This window comes from Sturnira hondurensis, unplaced genomic scaffold, assembly GCF_014824575.4.
Source record: "Sturnira hondurensis isolate 20B ecotype Veracruz unplaced genomic scaffold, ASM1482457v3 Scaffold0016663, whole genome shotgun sequence".
Taxonomy (NCBI): Eukaryota; Metazoa; Chordata; class Mammalia; order Chiroptera; family Phyllostomidae; genus Sturnira; species Sturnira hondurensis.
In genome coordinates, this window is record NW_028089294.1 from 6,699,748 (window position 1) to 6,721,506 (window position 21,759).

At 49.1% G+C, this 21,759-nt stretch overlaps 1 protein-coding gene across 1 annotated transcript in view; it reads left to right on the top strand.

The window, feature by feature from the left end:
- Nucleotides 1–21,759, top strand: part of RHOQ (ras homolog family member Q) — a 37,629-nt gene that overhangs the window by 1,573 nt on the left and 14,297 nt on the right. The window lies entirely within an intron of this gene.

The following is a 21,759-nucleotide window of genomic DNA, read 5'->3' on the forward strand; positions in this document are numbered from 1 at the left end:
CCAATCGTGAAATGCCCTTATTTTTGGTTGCAGACGACCAGGTCTCCCTCTCACAGCCTCTGTCTGGTCCCTCATTGGTGAGTGGTCTGGCTGGCCGAGGAGCCTGATTGGTGGAAAATGGCATCATCTAATACGATGGGAAGGCATTTGGTCCTGGTTATGTTTATTACAACATCACTGCACTCTGGGACTGGAGTCCCTGAAAACATAATTGGCGGTGTTACCAGGGGACCACAGGGAAAAAGAAAAGAAATAACAACCATTCAGCCACTCCCTGGGCCAGGGAGGGGCAGGAAAGGTTAGGAGTTCAGTGTGAATCTTGGAAGAAGGGTTTTATTTATTTTCCCTTGGAAGGCCAGGTGACTTCGGCTCCCCCCCCCCCCCCCCCGGGAGAGATTGGCATGCAGAAAAAAGTACATACTTCTCCTGGCAGCCTCTGACCATTATTTGCAAATTAGAGGTGGCTCCTAAAGGATTAAAGTCTCTTCTCTCTCCCTCTGTCCCAGCTCCACCCTCTTCCCAGACCCCTGTTTGCTGTGGAGCTAAGATGATTGTGTGATGAAGTTTTTCAGAATCCAGCATTGTGATTAGATCTGAAGACTTGGGCAGAAGTTTCCACATGTCACACAGACTTGGGTCCTTGAGGACATGTGAGCAGCTGGAGGGCTTAGTGAGTGACTTTGGGGACCGTCCAGTTGCAGCTTCCTTACCCGTTAAGTGGGGCTTAGCACCGAGTCAGGCACACACTGGGTAGGCACTCAGTGGAGGCACTGTTCTTCGTAGCTTTCCTAGTTTTGTATTTCAGAATGATGGTACCGGGTTAGAGAGTCTGAAAAATGTCTTCTTTGGGAGGTGCCTTAATGTGGCCTCTGGGTTCTAAACCATTAAGTTAGAGCAGCATCTGAGGATTGAGAAACTGTGGCAGTGGGAGGGGCCTGGGGCAACCCTCTTTCTCCAGTCTGACCCAGGGCCCTTTCTGCTGCTTGCTTCCAGCTGTCAGAATGCATGGAGACCAACTTTTAAGTTGTACAGTGGTGAACTTTTAAACAACAGGTTGAAAGGAGGCAGCTTTTAAAAATAAAGTTTCTATTGTTAACTTCTGTCACTACCCCTTCTTCCTTTTTCTCCTTGACTTGTCACCATGGCCAATTTTTGACGATGAGCCCTGTTCGACAGGACGTGGATATGTCAGAAGTATTCTGTGTGCATTCACACCTAACTAGTAGTTACTGAGTTTCCTCTGTATATCAGCCATGGTGCAAATATCATTGTATTTTCTCCATGAAACAGCCTTATGAGATAGGTGATATTTCATCTTTGCAGATGAGGAAATGGGGGCTCAGAGAGGTGAGGTTGCTGACCTGAGGTCACAGCTGCCGGGAGGTGTTGCCAGGTTCAGGACATGGACTGAATCTTGGAGGTGGTTGCACACACAGGAAGCCATGGGCGGTGCTGAGGTACTCCTGGGTTGATGAATTGCTTGTGTGTCTGTAGACGTGGTATTTGGAATTGTCACAGCCCTTCTCTGAGTGGGAGTTGTATGCCACCTTTATAGAGTAGAGAACCCAGATCCGAAGTCGCCCACAATTGGGGTCCACCCACAAAACCAAGGCTTTCCATATGTTGTTAAAATTGCTGTTTCCCTTGGAGATTGTAAGATACATACCAAATGGGGTCAACTGACTAGCGAGGTTCAGATATCACTGTTTTTGCCTGGTGGTGGGGGTACCTCCTCTGTTGGCTGAGATGTGTGTTAGGCCCCCTTGGTGTTTCTCCCAGTGTCTAAAACTTATTTTTTGATCAAAGTTAGTCATGATTCATCTTTCAGCATTGAAGGGTTTATTACTAATAAGCAATCTTAGCAAAGGAATCATCAGTGAGATTCAGTGTTAAGTGCCCAGCGTGTACCCAGCACTGGGCTAAGCACTCAGAACATCAAAAGAATAAATTTAAGGTAGGGATCTGCCATGGCTGATGACAGCACAGGTGGAAGTGTCTGCGTCAGACGCCTGGTCATGCATGTTATATAGGAGATTTCTGTTGTGTTCGGTCATTAAAGGCTCCATGCTCCTCTGAATCCATAACAGATTAATCTGACAATAACGATAATGATAAACACATGAACATGCATGGGAATTTTTAAGCCTGGTGGCCAGTAGAACCATGGGCTTTGGAACCGAACAAGCTTGGCTCTGGTCTCTCCCTTGCGAGTCACGTGATTCCAACTAAGTTATTTTCTTTGTGCTCTAGTAAAATGTGGATAATTTGGCTCTATAATTTGGCAGTGTTTTAGGCTAGCTCATAATGTTTAATGTATGTGAAAGCATGTCACTGTTCTTCACTCATAGTGATGTGTAATATGTTATGAGAAATTATCATGCTCCACCCTGGGCACCTTTGTGGGGGGAAGGGCTTGCAGGTGGAAGAGGACCATGTAGTATGCCTGCAGCTGATAGCAATTCTGCTGGGATTCCAGATTCTTTACTGTTCTCAGCAGAGGTGTGGAGCCAGGTTTGCACTTTGTACTTCCCGCGGTCCCCACCAGCGACCCATGGACACAGCCAAGTGCTCCCTGCTCTAAGTGCCCTGTTGTGTTGTCTGGTTTTCTTTCTGAATCAGTGCCTGCATCCTCCACGATGAAATGCTTAGAAGAACAGAGTGTGGTGCGGACTTTGAGAAACGAGTGGGGTGTGTAGGTTTCAGCGGATTCTACTTTGGGAGGCAAAATGCAATGAGGAGGAAGCTCGGCACTGGGAAACAGTTACTTTCTCCAAAGTTCCCTCATGCACTTGGGCACTCACTGTGTTTGAATAACAGCAACAATACCTCCTTCTGGTTGGAGCTTCTAGTCTATGTGCTTATTCTTCTTGGTGTCTGACCCCAGTGAAGTTCAAAGCTGTAGGCAAACATTGACCCAATGTACATATTAGGGCACTCAAGAGATGACGGTACAGCCATGCCTCATTTTCATTGCACTTTGCTTTACCGCGTTTCATAGATGTTGCAGTTTTTACAAGTGGAAGGCAAGACCCTCCGCCAACAAAAAGATTACAGCTCACTTTGTCGCAGTGGTCTGGAACAGAACCCACAGTGTCTCTGAGGCACGCCTATAGTAGATGACCATTGGCGTTCTGGAGCAGGCTGCTCCCCATGTTGACCCCTGCACTCTCCGGAGAGAGAGGGAGAGGAAGGCATATGAATGTGTGTGTGTTGGCCAGTGCCAGTCTCCATCACATGTTCTGCTTGGGGACATCTTTCAATGCCCCAACACACTCAGTAGCATTATTGCCAAAGGGAAGCCCCCTTTCCTAGCCAAGCCTCTGGGTGGTCCAGAAGAAGCTGACATTTTGACTGCTAAGCATTTCAGAGTGGAAGTTGAAAGCAGTGCCTTCCTCCTCACTGGGGCCTTGTGCAGGGGTCTGGCTTCCGGCCTGGACCTGTGGAGCTTCTCCTTTCTTGCGTAGGCTCCGCTCTGCAGCAGCTTCACTGTCTGCTGGGGGAGGGACTGGAGAGACGAGATTTCCCTCCTGCCTCTGCACTGCTTGAAAGCACATGGAAGGTGGGAAGAGCTCTCCCTCTCCGTGCAGATGAGCGGTGGGGAGCTGCCTGCTCTTGAGCTGCTGGCACCAGGCTGATCTCTTAATCCTTGGCAGGGAGGCAGAATTTGATACCCCAAAGAGAGAGAGGACTGACGCCCAGTTTTATCCCAGGTCCCAGAATACCCACACTCAGGAGGGTGTGCTGGGGGTGAGTTTGGGTTCCCTAGAGTTCCAGATTTAGCCACTGCCTCAGTGTGTGGAAGTCCATATGGGTGCTTTTGGGTGTGCTGTTGCTATGTCTGTTAACTTAAACTCACTCCCTCAAGTTCAAGGGCGCATGCATGAGAGCTATAAATACCCTTTACTCAGGTGTCCCTTGTGGTTGCTTTTTTAGTGACAAGCAAGATCTGTTTCTCATTTGACATAGCCCAGCAGCTGTGGCTGCCCTGCAAGCCCTCTCAGCACCCAGGGGAGGCCTTCCTCTCCAGAAGGGAGTCACCATGGGAGGCAGCCTCTGGAGCAGCCTCAGAATTTCCCTCCCTGTGCCCTGTGCCCTGTGCGCTGCTGTGCCTTTTTCACTGGGCTGCATCCAGGGCCCTGTACAAAGGGAAGAATGGAAGGGGGGAAGGTGAGGGCCAGGGTGAGCTCCTCCCACCTTCAGGCAGCATTCCTCACAATATACCTTCCCAAGTAGACTTTTCCCAGATGAGGAAATTGAGAGTGAGTGGGCTGATGGAGAGCAGACAGAGATGTGGTTAGAAAAAAGTTTTCTTCACTTTGGAGGGGGCCTGCAGAGAACATCAGTAGGGAACATCACTTCGGTAGGAAGTGTCCACTCCCTGTTCACCCAGGCTCTAGGTCCCTGCAGCTCCATGTTACTTCCACTAGGGGCCCAGGGAGCAGAGTTTAGGAGGAGCCGCAGGGTTCCTTGCACACAGCAGCTGCAACAGGTGAGATGCTGGCAGTAAGCATCCTGGTTTCCCTTAGTAACCTACTGTAGATTTGTTATCTGTACATTTTGCTAATCTTTTAGAAGCTATTTATATCTCCAGCCTGCACCACATCGCTTGGAATGCTGGCTTCCTCCTCTGTGTTGGGAAGGCGGATGGCCTCGGTTGGCTCCAAAGCCTTTGCAGTGACCCAATGCCCTGTGTTTCCCTCGCTGGGACTCTGATATGGGTTTGGGATGTGCCAGCTCAGACAGGCAGACAGGGACCTGGGGCTGGGGACAGCCTCCACCAGCTCTGATTGGTTTCTCTTTGTGCCTCAGATGGGTCTGTCCCTTTCCCGACCCTTTCATCCATCTGGCTTCTCCACTTCCGTCCTGGTTCTCAAGGTTTATGACATTAACAACTGTGGGAACCAAAGCTTTCACGCAGGTGTGTCAGGGATGAGTGTCACAAGGGTACTGCTGGGGTTGGGGCAGTGTGTGGCCCCCAGGGAGCTGAGCATATACTGCCATTTTCTGTGTGTGCTGGGATATGGAAAAGGCGGAAGCATGGCTTTAAAGCTCGTGGGTCAGAGGCCTAATGGAGAGCTGGGTTTTTCTGGTTTTGTTGTGGGATTTGGGGTTTCAGGAGATGAGACCAAATGGTCCTGAAATGAAACAAAAGAAAGCAGCTCTCCATGGGGGTGTCAGTGTCTAGCAATGACACCTGTGTTGGCAGCAGCAGGTCCTACCAAGAGGGCTCAGATGCAGAACAGCAAGACTGGGAGGAGGAGGCAGGGAAGCAGTGACGAAGAAACAAAAGCAAGGACCACACATGTCTGTTTAAAAAACGAACATTCCTGAGCCGCCGCTGAATTTCCTTTCACTTGGAGGGGCTTGGTTGTGCCCTGATCTGGCATGCCAGCATCCAGGAGCAGCTTTCCTTGCCCTCAGCACTTCCTTCTTCCTCTTTTAGTTTCAGGCAGGCAGCTGCTTTGCATGAGGAAGCGATGGTTCACACAGCAAGGGCCGCTGCACACGTGGCAGGCTGGCCATGGCTGGGTCACCGGAGCTCCCCTCGTCTCTTGGCTCCTCCAGTACAGCTGCCCTAGACCCGAGGCCTGCCAGTACCTCCTGGGCCAGTTCTTGCCCTCTCTGCGCCCCATGAGGACAGGTCGCCGTGTCTCTTTGTCTACCACGTTTCCAGCACTTAGCCCAGAGCCTGCTGCATGGAAGGTGTACCTCAGATATTTCTTGGAGTGAGTTGAGTCTCACTTGGCTGTAAAGTCATTTTTGCTAAAAAGTTAACCAAAGACTCAGGTTTTACCTATTAGACAGTGGCTTCGGGCACAACCCCTTTTTTGGAGGGGGAAAAAAAAGCTTTGTTAATCTAGTAGACGCCTCCAAGGTTCAAAGGAGTGGTGGTATGGAGGGGCGCAGCAGGCCACCAATTTATCCCCACCTGGACCCTGGGGTGTATTGGTCACCAGTGGGCTCCATCCCTCAGAACTGTCTCTTAGGTGCACGCTGTTGTAGCTTGCCTGAGGTCGCTGTCTCTCAGATCTCCTTAGGAGGAGGTGGCTGGACAGTGAAAGTGTGGGTTTTAGCCTCCAGACCAACTTCAATCCCAGCTCCTACTCCTTGCAGCTGGGAGACCGTGGGCCAGCCAGCCCACCTCTGTGAGCCCACTCCCTCCTTGTAAACAGGAGGTAATGTGTGCCTCGCACAGTTGCTGTGAGGGTGAGAGATGAGGTGTAGTTGCCTGCTGTGGCCTGGTGCTCAGCCTGTGGCGACTGAGTGATGGCCCAGACCAGCTGGGGGGGGCGGGGCGGGGTGCTCCATACCAGTTCAGTTCATTTGGGGGTTGAGTCAGTGCCTGCTGTGGGAGAAGGAAGGGGGAATCAGATTGCAGAAGGGTCCACCTAGAAAACCGGAAAAGCTCATTATGTGAAATCCAGTGGAGAATGGTTCCAACCAGGAAGAGGGGTCAGGGGCGAGCTTTTGGGGAGATCTAGCCTTTCAGGAAGAGATGAGAAGCAGCAGAGTGTCCTGGTTACCTACCTCTGTGGGGTCCCACACTGGACTGCCAGGGCCCACTTCCCAGCAAGGAGCCTGACCTTTCAAAACCTCAGTTTCCTTGTTTGTGGAGTGGTGGTTATGTTGTAGAGTCATCGGATCCAATCAGCTTCTCTCTCAGCTGTCAGGTAACAGATTTTCCCAGGCTTAAGGTTGCTGGGCGGGGCCTGTGACCGACAGCCTGGACTCAGGTTGTTCCTTCCGACTGGAGCCAACCTCAGTCACTTCACCCACGGCTCCCCCATCCCACCCCCTGTGTGCTGAACACATAACATCTTTTCTCTGTGTCATGAAGTGAAAGCTTGGGGTCATTGGACTAAATGAGGTCACAGCAGGCAGAGAGTCGGGGGAGCTCATACTCTGGGTAGGGAGGAGCAGTGTGGGGGGGTACAGGCATGGGGGTGTCCCAAATGTATCTTTTTATGAATCTCAGACCCTGCTGTCAGTGTCGACATGTGGAGTAGGGTTGATAGCTAAATTCAGGAGTTTCTCACCCAGTAACTGACAACTTAGTAACTAGGAGATGTTGATCTGGTGCTGTGTCACTTGTTGTTTTGGATAGAAGGAACAAAAAGCCAGGGAAGGGGCCTCATGTCGTTTGTCGCTGTTGCCTTTCAAGTGACTGGTGGGAGCAGTGAACCAGCCGATCCCCCAACTTGCTAGACCTTCCTGGGCTCAGGTTAGAACTTGGGGCTTAATAATAACCCACTGGTCATCAAGTAGCATTTTTAGAGAGCAAAGCATGTTGCACTTGAGGCTTCTTATCTGCTCCAAAAGTAAAGGAAGCAAATGGTCGCCTCACTGTGTAGGTTCTGGGAGATTCAGTGATTTGTTCCAGGCACCACAGCTGGTAAAAGGTAACACCAGAGTTACAGGGCAGGCCATCCACTCCAGTCCCAGTTTCTTTATGTTAGTTACTCACGCCAAACAGCTCGGCGGTGTTAAGTGTCTCCTTTCAGCACGCGTACTCTGTCATCCAATATTTCTGCCTGGAAATGCAATGAAAAGTACATTGCATTTCCAGGCAGAGAGTTGGTGGAGTGGGGGCTACGGATAGGACAGTAGGGGCTGCTTCTAAAATGTCTCCGGAAAAAGTGCACCGCCCTCCACCCCCACCCCTGCCCCCACCCCCAGCCCACCTAGGTATGTAAGGGTGTTTTGTCAATTTGTTCATTAACCCTGACTCCTGCTTAAAAAGACACGTGCCTGGGTGGCGGCACTGCTGGTGAGGGTGCGGGAGGAGCTTGGTGCCTTGTGTGTGAAGGTGCAGCCCCTCCCAGGAAGGAGGAATAGGGACTCTTCTGTGGTGATGGGAGCTGTCCCTTCTCAGGCTCTGCGACAGGGCTTCCTCACTGCCCCTCACCCCTGTTGTATCTGCCAGCCTTGATTGACATTAGCTTGCTTTTGGGGGGCCACCCAGCAGGACAGCTTTGGCCTGCAGATGGGAAGTGTCTTTGATGTCCCAAGCAGCTGCCCCAGCCCTTTCTTTCCTCCGAGAATTTTCTTATTCAGGTGAAAAGCCATTTCCAATCTGTTTGTCCCTCTTCCCTTTGACTATGCCCTGAATACACACGGAATTTTTTCTGTCGCCTGCTACTCATTTTGCTTGTCACCGTGTGCTGTCCCCATTGGCACCACCTCTGCGTGAGCGCCCATATCCTCTGACTTTGGGGAGTAGACAGAAACATTCATTCAGTCAGTCAGCAAACACATTCCCCAAGCACCCCATTGGGGCTGAGACCTGAGCCAGGGGCAGGGCTTACAAGACCACTCAGGCACAGGCCCTGCCCTCAGGAGCTCACAGTTCATGGAGGGACCACCGGTGAGTGATGGGAGGGAGGTGGGTGCATGCCTGTCAGTGGGGACAAGAGGAGGCCCAGTCCTGTCCCTCCAAGGAGATGAACTGCTCCTGAGAGCTGAGGTGATCAAGGGGTTCTCCAGGTCAATTTTTGGTGGAGAAAGTTGCTCAGACTGGATTCTTACATGTACCAGGTGCTTTAGAAGAGTTTGATTTCTGCACTGGTTGTGTGTCAGATATGCGACTCGAACCAGCATGTATCTCCAGAACACTTAGAAATCAGAATTCTCAGGCTCCGCCCCAGACCTGAATTGGACACTTGGAATCATCTCTGTTACAGTGAGCCCTGCAGGTGGTTCTGATGCAGGTGGAAATGTCCGAGCCACAGAGAGGGTTTAATGAGTGTTTGTGGACTTGTGCCTCCCCTTAGCAAGCCACTTCTCCTCCCCCTTCCTCCAAGGCACACGCATACAGGCACCCTTACTGGACACAGTGCCCCTGGAGTGCATAATTCATTCATTTTTAACGCCTGCCCCAGCAAACGAGCTTCCTTTCCGTTTCTTTACGCTTGGCTGTGACTCCATATTTGTTGCAGTGAATTGACGCGTTCTGTTACTGGTGCTGCCTTCCTCCCTCTCCTGGTGGAGATGGGGCCAAGTCACTCTCAGGAAAAAGCAGAGGCAGGACTTTCCAAGCCTCCCTTAGCTCCATTGGGATGCCATCTGGCCCAGGGCCGTGCACACAGTAGGCTCCATAGGTATTCTTTGATGAGCCATTTTCTCTCCTGTACATGAAGCGTCCAGACAGAGCAGGGCTGGGCCCTGCCTCGCTCATTGCAGCTGAGGTTAGCACTCTGGGTGGTGACAGGCCTGCCCCAAGGAGGATGCCAGTGTGGTTTGTGCTAAATTAGTTCCAAAACAACAAATGGGCGATGAGGCCCTTTTGTACTCACACTCCCCAGGCAGGTCCCCAGGAAAGGTTGGAGGAAGGGCTGTTGCTCAGACAGCCTTCGTGGCATTCAGTGCTTCTCCGGCTGACCTAAGCTTCCTGTGTCACTGTCATCCCCCTTCATGCCTCCTTTCTCCCACACATGAGCGTGCACGCACACACACACACACACACACACACGAGCGTGCACACACACACACGAGCGTGCACACACACACGAGCGTGCACACACACACACACACACACTTAGACATTCTTTCTTCCGTCCTCTCTTCCTCTCTTCCTCTCTCTCTCTCCCTGCACCTTCTCCTTCTCCCCCTCCCTCCGCCTGTGGCCACCAAAACTGTTCCGGTGTACAAAAGCCATCCTTTTTCAAATGGCATAATGGTTGGGATTACAAATGAGTTGGCTCAAAGTGTGTTCCCTTTAAGAGCCACTGCTGAGAAAGAGCATTTAATCCTGATTGTCCAGGTCAATTAAAATTCCATTTATCCCGGCTTCCTTTTCAAAGGGCGGTCTTCCCCAGCAAGCTGGTTCGGGGCTCACATTTACTGCCTTAGGGTGTACCCCGTGGGGTCCTTGGCCCTGAAGGGACGGGGATGGCGGGAGGTAGCCCCTGGTCTTCATCCAGCTGCTGCGAAGTGAGAAGGTCCTTTTGAGGCCGAGGCACCCCGTGCCCTCCTTCCTCCTCAGGGACTCCAGCCGGCTTGAGGTTGAACTCTTTCCTTCAGCTTCAGCTGGGCAAATTGTCTGTTGGCTGTAGTCTAAGCATTCTGTTCTATTCACATGCAAATCTCTACTCAGCACCCAGACTTAGCACAAGGTTTGGGGGGGTGGTGCCAGTAAGAAAGCAGGTATATATTGGATTTTGAGGAATGTTTCAGAAAAATTACTATGGAAAGAACCTTGGCCATGACGTTACATTACCTCTACACTGGCTTTCTTACCAGCCCACTTTGAAGGGAATTTGGATCTGTCTGGACATTACCGAAGGTCTTTAAAATCAGGTTATAGGTGTTCATTTTAACGCGTTGCTCATTTAAGCACAGTAGAACCGGTTTCTTAGAAAGGCTGCCAGCTCTGTTTGGATAGAATATTGGCCAGGGAGTGCATTGTTCTCTTGCAAGCCCCAGTCTTTAGGAATCCTTCCACGTGTTTGATCTCATGTGTCCCTCCAGGGTGTGCTGTGGCCCTCTGTTGGAAGCAAGGGAAAGAGGGAGCAGAGAATGAATGGGCTGACCTGCTCAGCTCTGCCTTGGCAGGAGGGCAGACCGCCGCCCTGGGGAAGCCCTGCCATCCTGCTGCCTGCCCGGCCAAGCCAGTGTGGAAGCAGCCACGCCGAGGCGGGCTGGTGCTAATGAAGAGAGTGATTCCTCAGAATTCCTGGTGGACCAAACTGTTCAATGTACAGGTTTATTCCTATTGCCTTTTTTTAAAAAAATTGAGATATAACGTGCATTCAGTGGATTTTATATATTCACAAAGTTGCACGACCATCAGCACTATTTAATTCCAGAACGTTTTTATCACCCCCTAAAGTAACCCTGTACCTCGTTAGCAATCACCGTATTTTCCCTTCTCCCCAACTCCTAGCAACCAGTAATCTGTTTTCTGTCTCTGTGGACTTGCCTGTTCTGGACCTTTCATTGAAATGGAATCATGCAGTAAGTGACCTTTTGTGTCAGGCTTCTTTCACTTAGCATAATGTTTTCAGGGTTCATCTGTGTTGCAGAATGTATCATGTATCATTTCTTTTTATGGTTGAATAATCCTTGTCTTCCCTTTTTATGCTCTCTTGTCAGTCTTTATTACGTGGGCAGTTTACCCCCAGGCTCCGGGAACCACTTTCCCGGTGGTGAGGCGGACAGCGAGGTCCTGCTGGTTGTGTGCATCTGGTACTGTTTTCACTGGGCCTTCTGTCAGGGTGGGGGTGGCCTCCCCTCCACCCTCCCGGTGTCCTGGTTTTCTCTGTGCCTCTTTTCATCGCCTGTCCTACCTCCAGCCCCATCCTTAGGTCCGTATTTATCAAATACGTGAGTATCAGGTGACGTGAGTGAAGAACATGAAGATTCATCAGACAGGGTTCTCCCCTGTAGGAGTTCAGAGTCCAGTGGGAGGGGAAGATAAATATAGATGCCCAAAATGCAAGTAGAAAGTGGCACGTGCCGGGAGAAGGTGACAATGGGTAAGTGTGAGGAGTGTCGTGAAGGCACCCAACTGCCGGGACACTTGCTCAGAGCCTCATGGATGGGCCAGTCTCACCGGGGCCATCTCGATTCAGAAACTTGGTTTTACGGAGGCACCCATGGGCCATTTGGGCTGCAGGTCTGATCTGTGTTGATTCATGAAGATCCAGGTGTAAATGAGGTTTCCAAAGGATTAGCTTGCTCTGTGGTGTCAGTGGAAAAATGAACACAAGGCATAAACCAAAAACTCACAAAAGAAGAAAAGCAAATAGCCAGTGGACACACGATATGCAAAGGCATGCAACTAAAAGCTTTTTTTCCCCACCTGTCAGATTGGATAAAATGGGGAAAAACTGTTACCCAGGAGTTAGGGAAGTGAATGCTTGGTGCACCATTGTTGGGAGTAAAATCGGACACCAACCATTTGGAGGTTCTTTGAGTATCGTAAGACTCAGCTTCAGTGAGTGTGGCGGGTGTTCCCTTCCCACACAACAGGCAGACACCAGCAGGTTTCTCCAGGAATTCAACCCAGTTCTGACACTGCCAACCCAGAGACAGCGTCAGCTTCCACAGTTTAAGGAGTCAGTCGAGACTCCCTACTGCCCTCCCCACCTGTTCCGCTTCAGGCACCAGCCTCAAGCCCAGGCTGTTTACCTGTGTTTCTGATCAACCAGGTTTAGATAGGAGGTCCCAGGGACCACTGCCACCTCTGGGTGTCAACTGCAAGTCCAGGTTGTGGCCTGGTACTTCTGACCAACTGGCTCTAAATCGGCTTCTCATGATTCCCTCCTCAGGGGGTTTAGGGAGTTTGCTAGAGCAGCTCACTGGACTCAGAGAAGCCTGTTACCAGATCACTCCTGGGTAAAAGGACATGGCTCAGGAGCAGCCAGATGCAGAGCTGTATAGGACAAGGTGTGTGGGAGGGGCACGGAGCTTTCGGGCCGTCTCTGTGCACGCCACTCTCCCAGCACCTCCATGAGCCCACCACCCCTGACCTCTCCAACCCGTGTCCTTTGGGTTTCTGTGGAGGCTTCACTGCATAGGTGACCATTGCATGGTTGAGTGAATCATTGGCCATTGGTAGTTGATTCAACCTCAGCCCCTCTTCCTTCTCCCTCCCCGGAAGAGGGGGGGGGGTGGAGTTGGGACTTCCAGTTCCAACCCTCTGATCACATGGTTGGGTCTCCTGGGACAGGACCCCATCCTTAGGTGGAATCCAGAAGCCACCTCACTAATATAATAAGACATGTCTTCATGTTCTTGTCACTTAGAAAATCCCAGGGGTTTTAGGAGCTCTGTGCTGGAAAACGGGATCCAAACCAAATATATGTTTTTTATAAATCACAATGTCTCAGAGGTTAATTTGGCCAAAACCCTTAAATTTCAATGATCCATTTCTTTAAATTTATGCCAAAACATTCGGAGTATACAAATATTTACATAAAGTGATAGTCCTCACAGCAATATTTATAATAGCGGAAAATTATAAACACATTAATGCATGGTAGAAAGGGGTTTGGTAAAGGATAGCATGAAGTGTATTACAATAATCACTGCATTAAAAGCTGCTTTCAACAAATATTTAAAGATATGTGAAAAGGCTGTGATGTGTTAAGTGTGAAAAAAGCAGAATAAAAACAATATATAGCATGATTACAATTTTAAAGAATATGCATATGTATACATCATATGCAAGGAAAAAAATGAAACAAAATTGCCAAAATGTTTAAATGCCTAGCCCTAGATGGTGATATTGAATATTTGTAGTAATTTACTTCTTTACATTTTATTCTGTTTTCCTCCAATTTTATTTTATTTATTTACTTTTATTTTTTCAATCTTTACCCAAGGACATTTTTTTTCATTGCTTTTTAGAGAGAGAGGGAGAGAGGGAAACATGTGAGAGAAAGACGCATCGGTTGGTTGCCTCCCGCACCCGCCCTTCCTGGGCCCCACCCCACAACCTAGGTATGTGCTCTGACTGGGAATCTAACCTGCAGTCCTTTGGCCATGGGAAGATACTCCAACCAACTGAGCCATGCCAGCTAGGGCCCTCCAATTTAAAAACAAATCATTTTAGCTCTGGCCAGTGTGGCTCAGTTGGTTGGAGCATTGTCAGTAAACTGAAGGGTTGTGGGTTCGATTCCCAGTGAGAGCACATGACTAGGTTGTGGGTTTGGTCCCTGGTCTGCGTGCAAACGAGAGGCAACCGGTCTATGTTTCTCTCTTGCATCACTGTTTCCCTCCCTCCCCGTCCCTTTCCCTCTCTCTAAAATCAATAAGCATGTCCTTGAATGAGGATAAAAAGTTATTTTTATTAAAGTTATACATGTAGATGGCTTAAAGAGTCAACAATTTTATAAGATCCTATTAGGAAGAAACCAGATCCCTCTCCACTCTCCCTATATTAGAGCCATTTCTCACTCCCCTGAGGCCACCCGTTCAATTCTTAGCTTTATTTAGGTAAAAAAAAAAAAAATACCCTCTGTTGACTTGAAACCATACATGAGGGGGTTTCACACCCACTTTCCACTTCCTGTCCACTTTTTCCCAGGAGCTACCTCGTAATTGGATCCCCGGTGAGCAGTTATGTATATATTTTAATCCTCTACTACCATTTGCTTTTTAAAACAGTTTATCCTTTGTATGTGACCCAACGTGTAGGTGTTCTATCAGTTTCTTCTTGAGGCGTCCGACCTTCCTGAGCCGGACCTGCTCCTTGGGGGCTGGTCGCCTCTAGGGTGCCGGCTGCCACCCTGGGGTTCCCCTCCCTTACTGGAACTCCCTTCTGACTCACGTGAGAGCCCTGTTTGGACATTTTTTATGTCTTCTTGTCTTCATTTTGGTGGAGCATACACTTTATTAATTTCTTGAGAAAAGGTGCACGGGCGGCCAAACTTTCTGGCACCTACTATGTTTGAAAATGTTTTCCTTTCCTTGATACCTCATTAACAGTTTGAAAATGAGTCAGAAATCACTGTTTTCCTTCAGAACTTGGAAGAGAAGTCTCCGTTGTCTTCTAGCTCCCATTTCTGCTGTTTCGAGGTCTGATGTCACTCTGGCCCTGGGCTCTGTGTCGGGAGCCCGGCCATCCTCACTGGAAACTGTGGGGGTCGCCATGTCACCCTTGCAGATGTCATGGTTATGGACTGTGGGGTAGCTTGCTGGACCCTGTCAATCTAGAAACTCCTGTCCTTCAGTTCTGAGACATTTTCTTGGTTTATTTCTTTGATTTCTTCACTTCCAATTAATCTCTTCTATTTCACTAGAGCACTTAGTGTTTAGATGTTGCAAATCAGAGATGGTCCTCTAATTTCCTATACATGGTGGAGCAAAAGTAAGTTTACAGTTATTCCAATGGAAAATAATAGAATAATTAATAGATGATAATACAAGATCAAACTCTGTTTCATGTTCTCACAACCATAAACCCACTTTTGCCCCACTTTGTATTTCCTCTCTATGTCTTTTTGCTGTTTTAGGGAGAAGTCCTCAATTTTATCATCTACTCCTTCTATTATTTTTTTAGGATGGTTCTATTTTTAATTTTCAAAAGACTTTTTCTGTTCTCAGGATGTTTCTTTCGTTTTTCCTTTAGCATGTTCTCAGTTTGGTTTGGCTTGCTTCTTGATTGAATGTCTTCTCTAATTTCTCAGAAGATATTAATGATAGTTTTTTGAAGCTCATGTTTCGCTGTGGAGTCTCTCATTTGACCTGTGTCTTTCGAGGTGGTTCCTTAAGTGTTTACTCTTATTTATGGGAGTGTCAAGGAGTGTGTGGGAGGCTTGGTGTAGGAGTGGGGCTGGCTGACTCTGGCTGAGGTGGCCTTGACCTTGGCTGGCATCATTGATATTTGGGGCTGGGCAGTTCTTTGTTGTGGGGGTGGTCCTGTATGCTGCAGGATGTTCCGCAGCAACCTTGGCCTCCACCCACGTGATGCTGGTAGCAGCCCCACCCCAGTCATGACATTCAAAAATATCTCCAGACATTGCCAAATGTCCCTGTGGTCAGCATCACCCCTCACTCCCTCAATGGAGAACCGCAGCTGTAGGATGCTCTGTCTGGGCCTTGCACTGGGGAAGCCGTAACACCTGGCTTTGGTCTTTCCTCTTCTGCTTTGCTGCCTGGGAGGTTCCTGCTGGGTGGGTTGCTGGTGCTCTGGGAGGTGACTGGAGGAAGTGGGGTGGGTGTGTCAGTCTCAGCGTGCTCCCTGGCCTTGTGTGCTGGCCTGTTAACTGGGCCTGACGTCCTCCCATAAATATACTCCACCTGCCATCAGAGCTGGGGACAACTCACCATGACAGAGAAAGGGATCTGGGATTAGATTGCCCCCTACCTCAGTCTACCTCTTGTGTGTAGCTCCACCTTCAATTCAGTTGCAGAGCGCACTGCTTCAGGTCCTACACCTCTGGGGGGCTCTGTTGTGCAGGAAGAGGTGCTTCCTTACTCCCTCAACCCCCATCTCTGCAGACCTGGGATTTGGTTCCCTGGGTCTGCTGCATCACTTCCAACTCGGTCTTTTGCCTTCACGCTTCCAAAATCATGTCGCTCTTGTCTCCTTTCTTGTGTGCTTGGTCCTTGTGACTTTATGTCTTTTAAAAAAATTATTGTACCTGTTAGAGAATTTTGGAGATATCAGAGATTAGTGCCTATATCAGTCAGCTGAGATTTAACTGAAGTCTTTCCCATTTTTTAAATAATCCAAAACCACAGATACGAAAAACAGAGTCACAGTAACAGACATTCTTTCTGGTGCCTGCTATTCTGTGTTCCTTTCCTTAGCATCAGGGTCCCTGAAAAAATGCTTTCATAAGACGCATGTTTGGGATTGAGGCTTTGCAGCAAAAGGGATGAGAAATCTTAGAGGAGATTTATTCTTCTTCCGGGTCCTGAAGCCACTTGATGAACTTTCCTTTTCAGGAGAGCACATTTTCCAGAGACCAGGATGTGCGTGCCCACCAGCCCGGCACCCTGCCATGGGCCGGGTCGGAGAGGTGCTGATACTCTCATTCTGTGATCTCGCCTTTGCTAGTCTGTGTAGAGGCCAGATAGACCCTGACTTTTTAGTTACTATTTCTCAGACAGGCCAAAACATACTCTGTCAGGTTGCAGGTTTCTTCAGTTACACTACAGTTACCTTGATTGATCTGGGTGTTCGGAAGTCTCTGTCAGCTCAGTGTGCCCCACGCTACAGATGACTAGTAACTATTACGGTTTGACTTTCGTTAATTTAATTCTCAAAACGTAGCCTCATGTCAAATTATTATGAAGCTATCTTATAGTAGTTCTCCTAGACCTGTTAACTACCTACAGGTGTCAGTGACAGCGGGAAGCTGGAAGGAGCACATTCAGTCCTGGTGGCGGTCAGGGGAGGGCCTGGACAGTTTTCCTAGGTAAAGCCATGATGTGTGTGTGTGTGGGTGCGGGAGGGGAAGGGGCCCCAGGTAGGACAAGGTGTTGTAGGCAGCCTTTTCTTGTCCTCAGAGGTGGGCCAGAATTCCTGCAGCATTAGTGTAAGTATCTCGTGTTATTAATTTTGTGCCTACATTTGAGGCCTTCTCCAGACCTGTTTATCCCACTTAATCCTAACCGAAACCTTGTGAGGTAGGAGATACTGTTCTACCTTTTCCCCTCCATTTTTTTTAAATGGGTGAGAAAGCAGACTCAGAGATACTGAGATACATGCATAGCCCGCACAGCCCATTGGAGGCCGTGCTGGACCTCCCACCAGGCCTCTGGCTCCAGATCTGAATCTGTCATTCCAGTGACTGCCTCCCGACGCCAGGTTTTACTGGCTTGCTTATCTAAGCTGGCTGTTCTCTGAAGGGAGCTGTGTGCTGTTTGGCTCCCCAGGCAGCACGTAACACAGACTCAGTAGAGGGGTTGACCCGACAGCCGGACTCACCGCAGTGGGTGACACAGGGCAGGGCCAAGAGCTAGAACCTCGAAGGTTCCTGTGTGCTGTGGTCAGACTGCAGCGGCCACACCTCAAGGCTTGAAAACAACTCCTGCTCTCCTCCTGACCTGCCCACCTGCCCCAAGGATAGTTTTGCCATCTTTTAACCCAGTGCCCTGGGCTTGGCCCACACCGTCCCGGAGGGTGTCCCAGAGGGTGTCCCAGAGGGCGTCCCAGAGGGCGGGATGACAGCGCCTGTCCTAGTGCTGCCTCCAGGGCAGTTATAAGGATACAGAAACTCTTGGAACCACTGGAATGACCTTTATTAGGTGCTTTTGCTATAAAATTTTGTTGTAAGTGCCAGTTTTCTCATCTGCCTGTAGTGTTGCTTCTCTTTGATCATGTTGTCGTCCCGGCTCTTGGTTCACTTGGAAAATGCCCTGCCTCCCTAACCAGGTTCTTTATGGTGGGAAGTCTGCATCCTGGGTTGTCTGTGCTTGGAACACAGAGGACGCTGGCGTGGATGTGGTCTCACTTGCACGGTCCGGTCGGCCACTGAAAACAGCTTGTGGCTGTCTGCAGCGCAAGCGAGCGAGCGAGGGCACAGTGGCCACATTATGGTCCCTCTGCATCATGACTGGTAAACTTTCTAGGTCTCAGTGGCTGTTGTTTGGTTTAAAAACAAAACAAAACAAAATGTATTTGAGCTGTATTGGCTTAGTTATGTTTAGGTATTTTACTCAAATACCTGATTTCAGTCCTTGTCTGCCATATAAATAAAGATAAGCACTTAGTAAGCCAGCAAAACCTAGTGTGTTTTTCACAAAGTTGATTTTACCCTCAATCTTCATTTCCTGCCCATTTATTTCTCTGCCCCAAACCTGATGAAACTCAGTGGAGAAGGACAGCTACTGGGTGTGGCTATCAGCTGGCAGCCACCACACATGCTAAGTGCCGTTCGTGCCTTAGCTCATTTAACCTTCCCAACAGCGGAAGAGAAAAATCTATGAGTAATCATTTCATAGCTAAAGGAGACAGAAAATACTAGGCAGCACGGCTGATAAGCCTGTGATTCGGAGATTGGAAGAGACCTCCTGGAGGTCTGTGTCCAAAACCTCTATCTACTGCCTGGTTAAAACAGAGGGGCCAGACGGGTCCTGCACTAGCTGTTAGGAGAACAATATTCCCGTCTCATTTCTGTCCTCCTCTCCTGTGACTTTGGACAAGTGATGAGCTGCTTCTTGGAGCCTCGGTTTCTTCATCAGGAACCTGGGAGCTGCCCCATCTCGCAGGCTGATGGTGAAGGTTCAGGGGGGTTGTTGGGGTTCATGTGAAAGCAGGAGCAGGGTGTTCTTCTCGGAGCTGTGGGGCCAATAAGACTGTAGGGTGTGACGTGTTAGTTGCTTTAGGCCTGGAGGAGCTCTGCGGGGAGCCTCCTGGAGGACAAGAGGGCCAGCTGGTGGGGAGAAGCTGAAGGAAGAAATGCAGAACTGGCAGAAGGGGGTATGAAACAGGCACAAAGTAGGATAAGCTCTGAGCTCCAGTGCTCAGTTGTGGGGAAGCGCACCAGGAGGGTTAAGGCAGGTCCCAAGGAGTTGGTGTGTTGGGTTCCGGGGACTGCCTGCAGGCATTTCTGTGGCATGCTGTACCTCTCTGAATTTCAAAGAAATGTTATCCTGTGTGTGTGTGTGTGCATGTGTGTGAGTACTTGCAAGGCTCCAGCTTGCACACTTGTCCTGTATTTTTCTTAAGGTGAAATGCACACGACGTCAACTAACCATTTAAAGTGTGTGGTTCAGGGGCGTTGAGTACATTCTCAATGTTGCACAACCTCCACCTCAGTTGAGCTCCAGAACATTTTCATCACCCCATTAAAAACTGTATTTTCTGAAGGGCCTATTCTGTGGAAGCTCATTTGTGAACTACATTAGGTCATCCTCATTTTGCCTGCCTGCCAAGAAGCCTTCCTCATCCTCAGATGGAAGATTTTAGTTTCTGTTTGGCCGAGGAGTGTGGTTTAAGTACTCAGATCCCAAATGGGTTAGTAAGCATGGTTCAACCCCGCCACACAGCTTTTTGCTTCATCTGGGCGTGGGGAATACCAGCATTTCAGGCTTACTCGGGGTGCAGTTCCTTTCTTCTCTTCCTGCATGACTGCTTGCCTTCTTGGTGTTTTAAAAGCCAGTGAGAGACTTCAGTTTTCGTAAGCCTCTTCCCCAGCCTCGAAGGCAGAGAGGGCAGGTGTTAGTTCATAGCCAAGGAGAACGGTGTTACCTGTGGATTTGGCCCATCCATTACTCACAGTTCTGTGTTGACTGTTCCCCTTCCTTGGCCCCACTGTTGTCCCCACCATGGGAAGCCCAGGTAACCTGCATTCAGTGACCAAAGGTCCTCAGTAGCCCAAGTGTTGGAAAGGGTGAGAGGGCTACTCCCGTGGAAGTGTGAGTCCTGGTTATTACCGATGCCTCCCCCTAAACAGCTGGTCCTGGGTGGTCTCTACTCCAATGTGATACAGGGACTACAGCAATGGCTGATACAGAGGGGGTCCCTGAACAGTCTTCATGAGCTGCAGAGATGGGGCCCAGTGAATAGCAACTATATGCTGAGTGAGAGATGGAGGGAGGAAGGAAGGAAGGGCGAGAGAGAATGAAGAGGAATAGCAGGAGAAAAGGGGTGCTTGAGGAGCCACCTTGGATAATCAGAACTTAGTGGACTTACTAAGTCATGTGCTCATCTGAGAACCAGTGACTTTGGCCAGGAGGTGGGGGGAAAAACTCTGTGATTGGATTAATGTAACCAGGAATTCTTTTAGCTTGCCTAAATTACAGGATCAGGATCCCCAGGGGCATGTGTCTAGAGGAGGAAGTGAGTCCTCAACAAAGTCCATTTGGGGAAGAAGGAAATAGGAGAAGGATGCTCAGTACACAGTAATAACACCCTTCGTACCTAGGTAAAATGGGCATCGAGGCAGTGAATAAGAGGCAGTGGTGAAAAGTAGTGGCAGGAACTAAAATGCTGAAAGTGAAAGCAGAAAAGTTGGTGTTTGTGCAGCCTGTCACTACCAGAACCATTAAGCAGAGACAAGGATTGACTCCTTTTGGGCACTTTATTCAGATGCCAGTGATCTGAGAAGGTGGCAGGTTATGTACCCTAAAAACTCTCTTAACATCTCAAGCCAACCTTTATATAAGGAGAAGAAAAGGGTAGGTAGGTAAGGGGTTTGGAAAAAAGTTAATCAGATAAGAGTTGCAGCTGCAGAGATTTTTCCTAGGATTTCCTTATCTACTGATCATTTATTCTTTATCCCCTGTCCCTCCCTGGAACACAGATACTATCTCAGTCTCTTGCAGACCCCTGGGGAGCAAGGTTGAATTGCTTGTCAGTGAATTTGTCTTGAATTTCAGTTGCATGAATCACTCAGGCCTATCAACTCTAACTACAGCTAAAATCTTTAACTCTTGAGTTCCTCTATCAAAAGTATAACCCAGTGTGAGGCTCTTCTCTTTAGAGCTCTCATTATGCAGGCAGGAGAGTTGGACCTATAGGCCCACCACAGAATGGCCTTGATCACAGGCGGCAGTTTTATTTTTGGCTGAATGTGGTGATGGCAGCCTTAGAAATTAGACTGTTACTGGAGAAGTCAGATTCCTGATTCACCTTCTTCAGCGTTGGAGCTGGTGAAGGAGGTGCAGGCCAGCACTGTGCAAGCCAGCTGTGACCTGGCTGCAGTTGACCTTTCTGATTTCACCTTTCCACGTGCTACCCACATTTACTCAGCAAGATAGTAAGCTGTTACTGTAAGCCAGACTTTGAAGAATAGTCCCCTGCTTTCAGGGAGTCCTGTGGAGATGACAGATAAGAAAAGAGGCAATCTTATTACAGTGGAAGAAAGGGAATGACAGGAAAAGCCCCGTGTGCTACTGAAGTACCTAGCACTGCTTAGTCGGAGTGGATTTGTTGGATGAAGAGATTTCTAGAGCAAAGCCTGAAAGGTGAGCAAGAGCTGCTCAGGTGCGGACATACGGAGAAGGAAAGGACAGTGAGACAGACTGGGCAGCCGACTGATTTGCTGGGTTTGGGGCGGATATCGAGGACCTTCAGCCTGACATCCTTCACTGAGATGGGGAGCACAGGAGGAGTTGCAGATCTGAGGGGGAACAAATTAGTTTAGTTCAGAAATATTGAATCTGAGATGCTTCTGGTTTAGACCAAAGGAGGCATCTGGAGTGGGTCTGGAACTTAAGAGGCAGAGAGCTCCTCCAGGTACACTTTTCTGACAGTTTTCTTGACATCTCAAGCTTAACATGACCCTAATTGGCCTCTTGAATTTTCTACCTAATGTGCTTCTCCACCCTCAGTCTTCCTCATCTTCCTGTGGAGACATGATC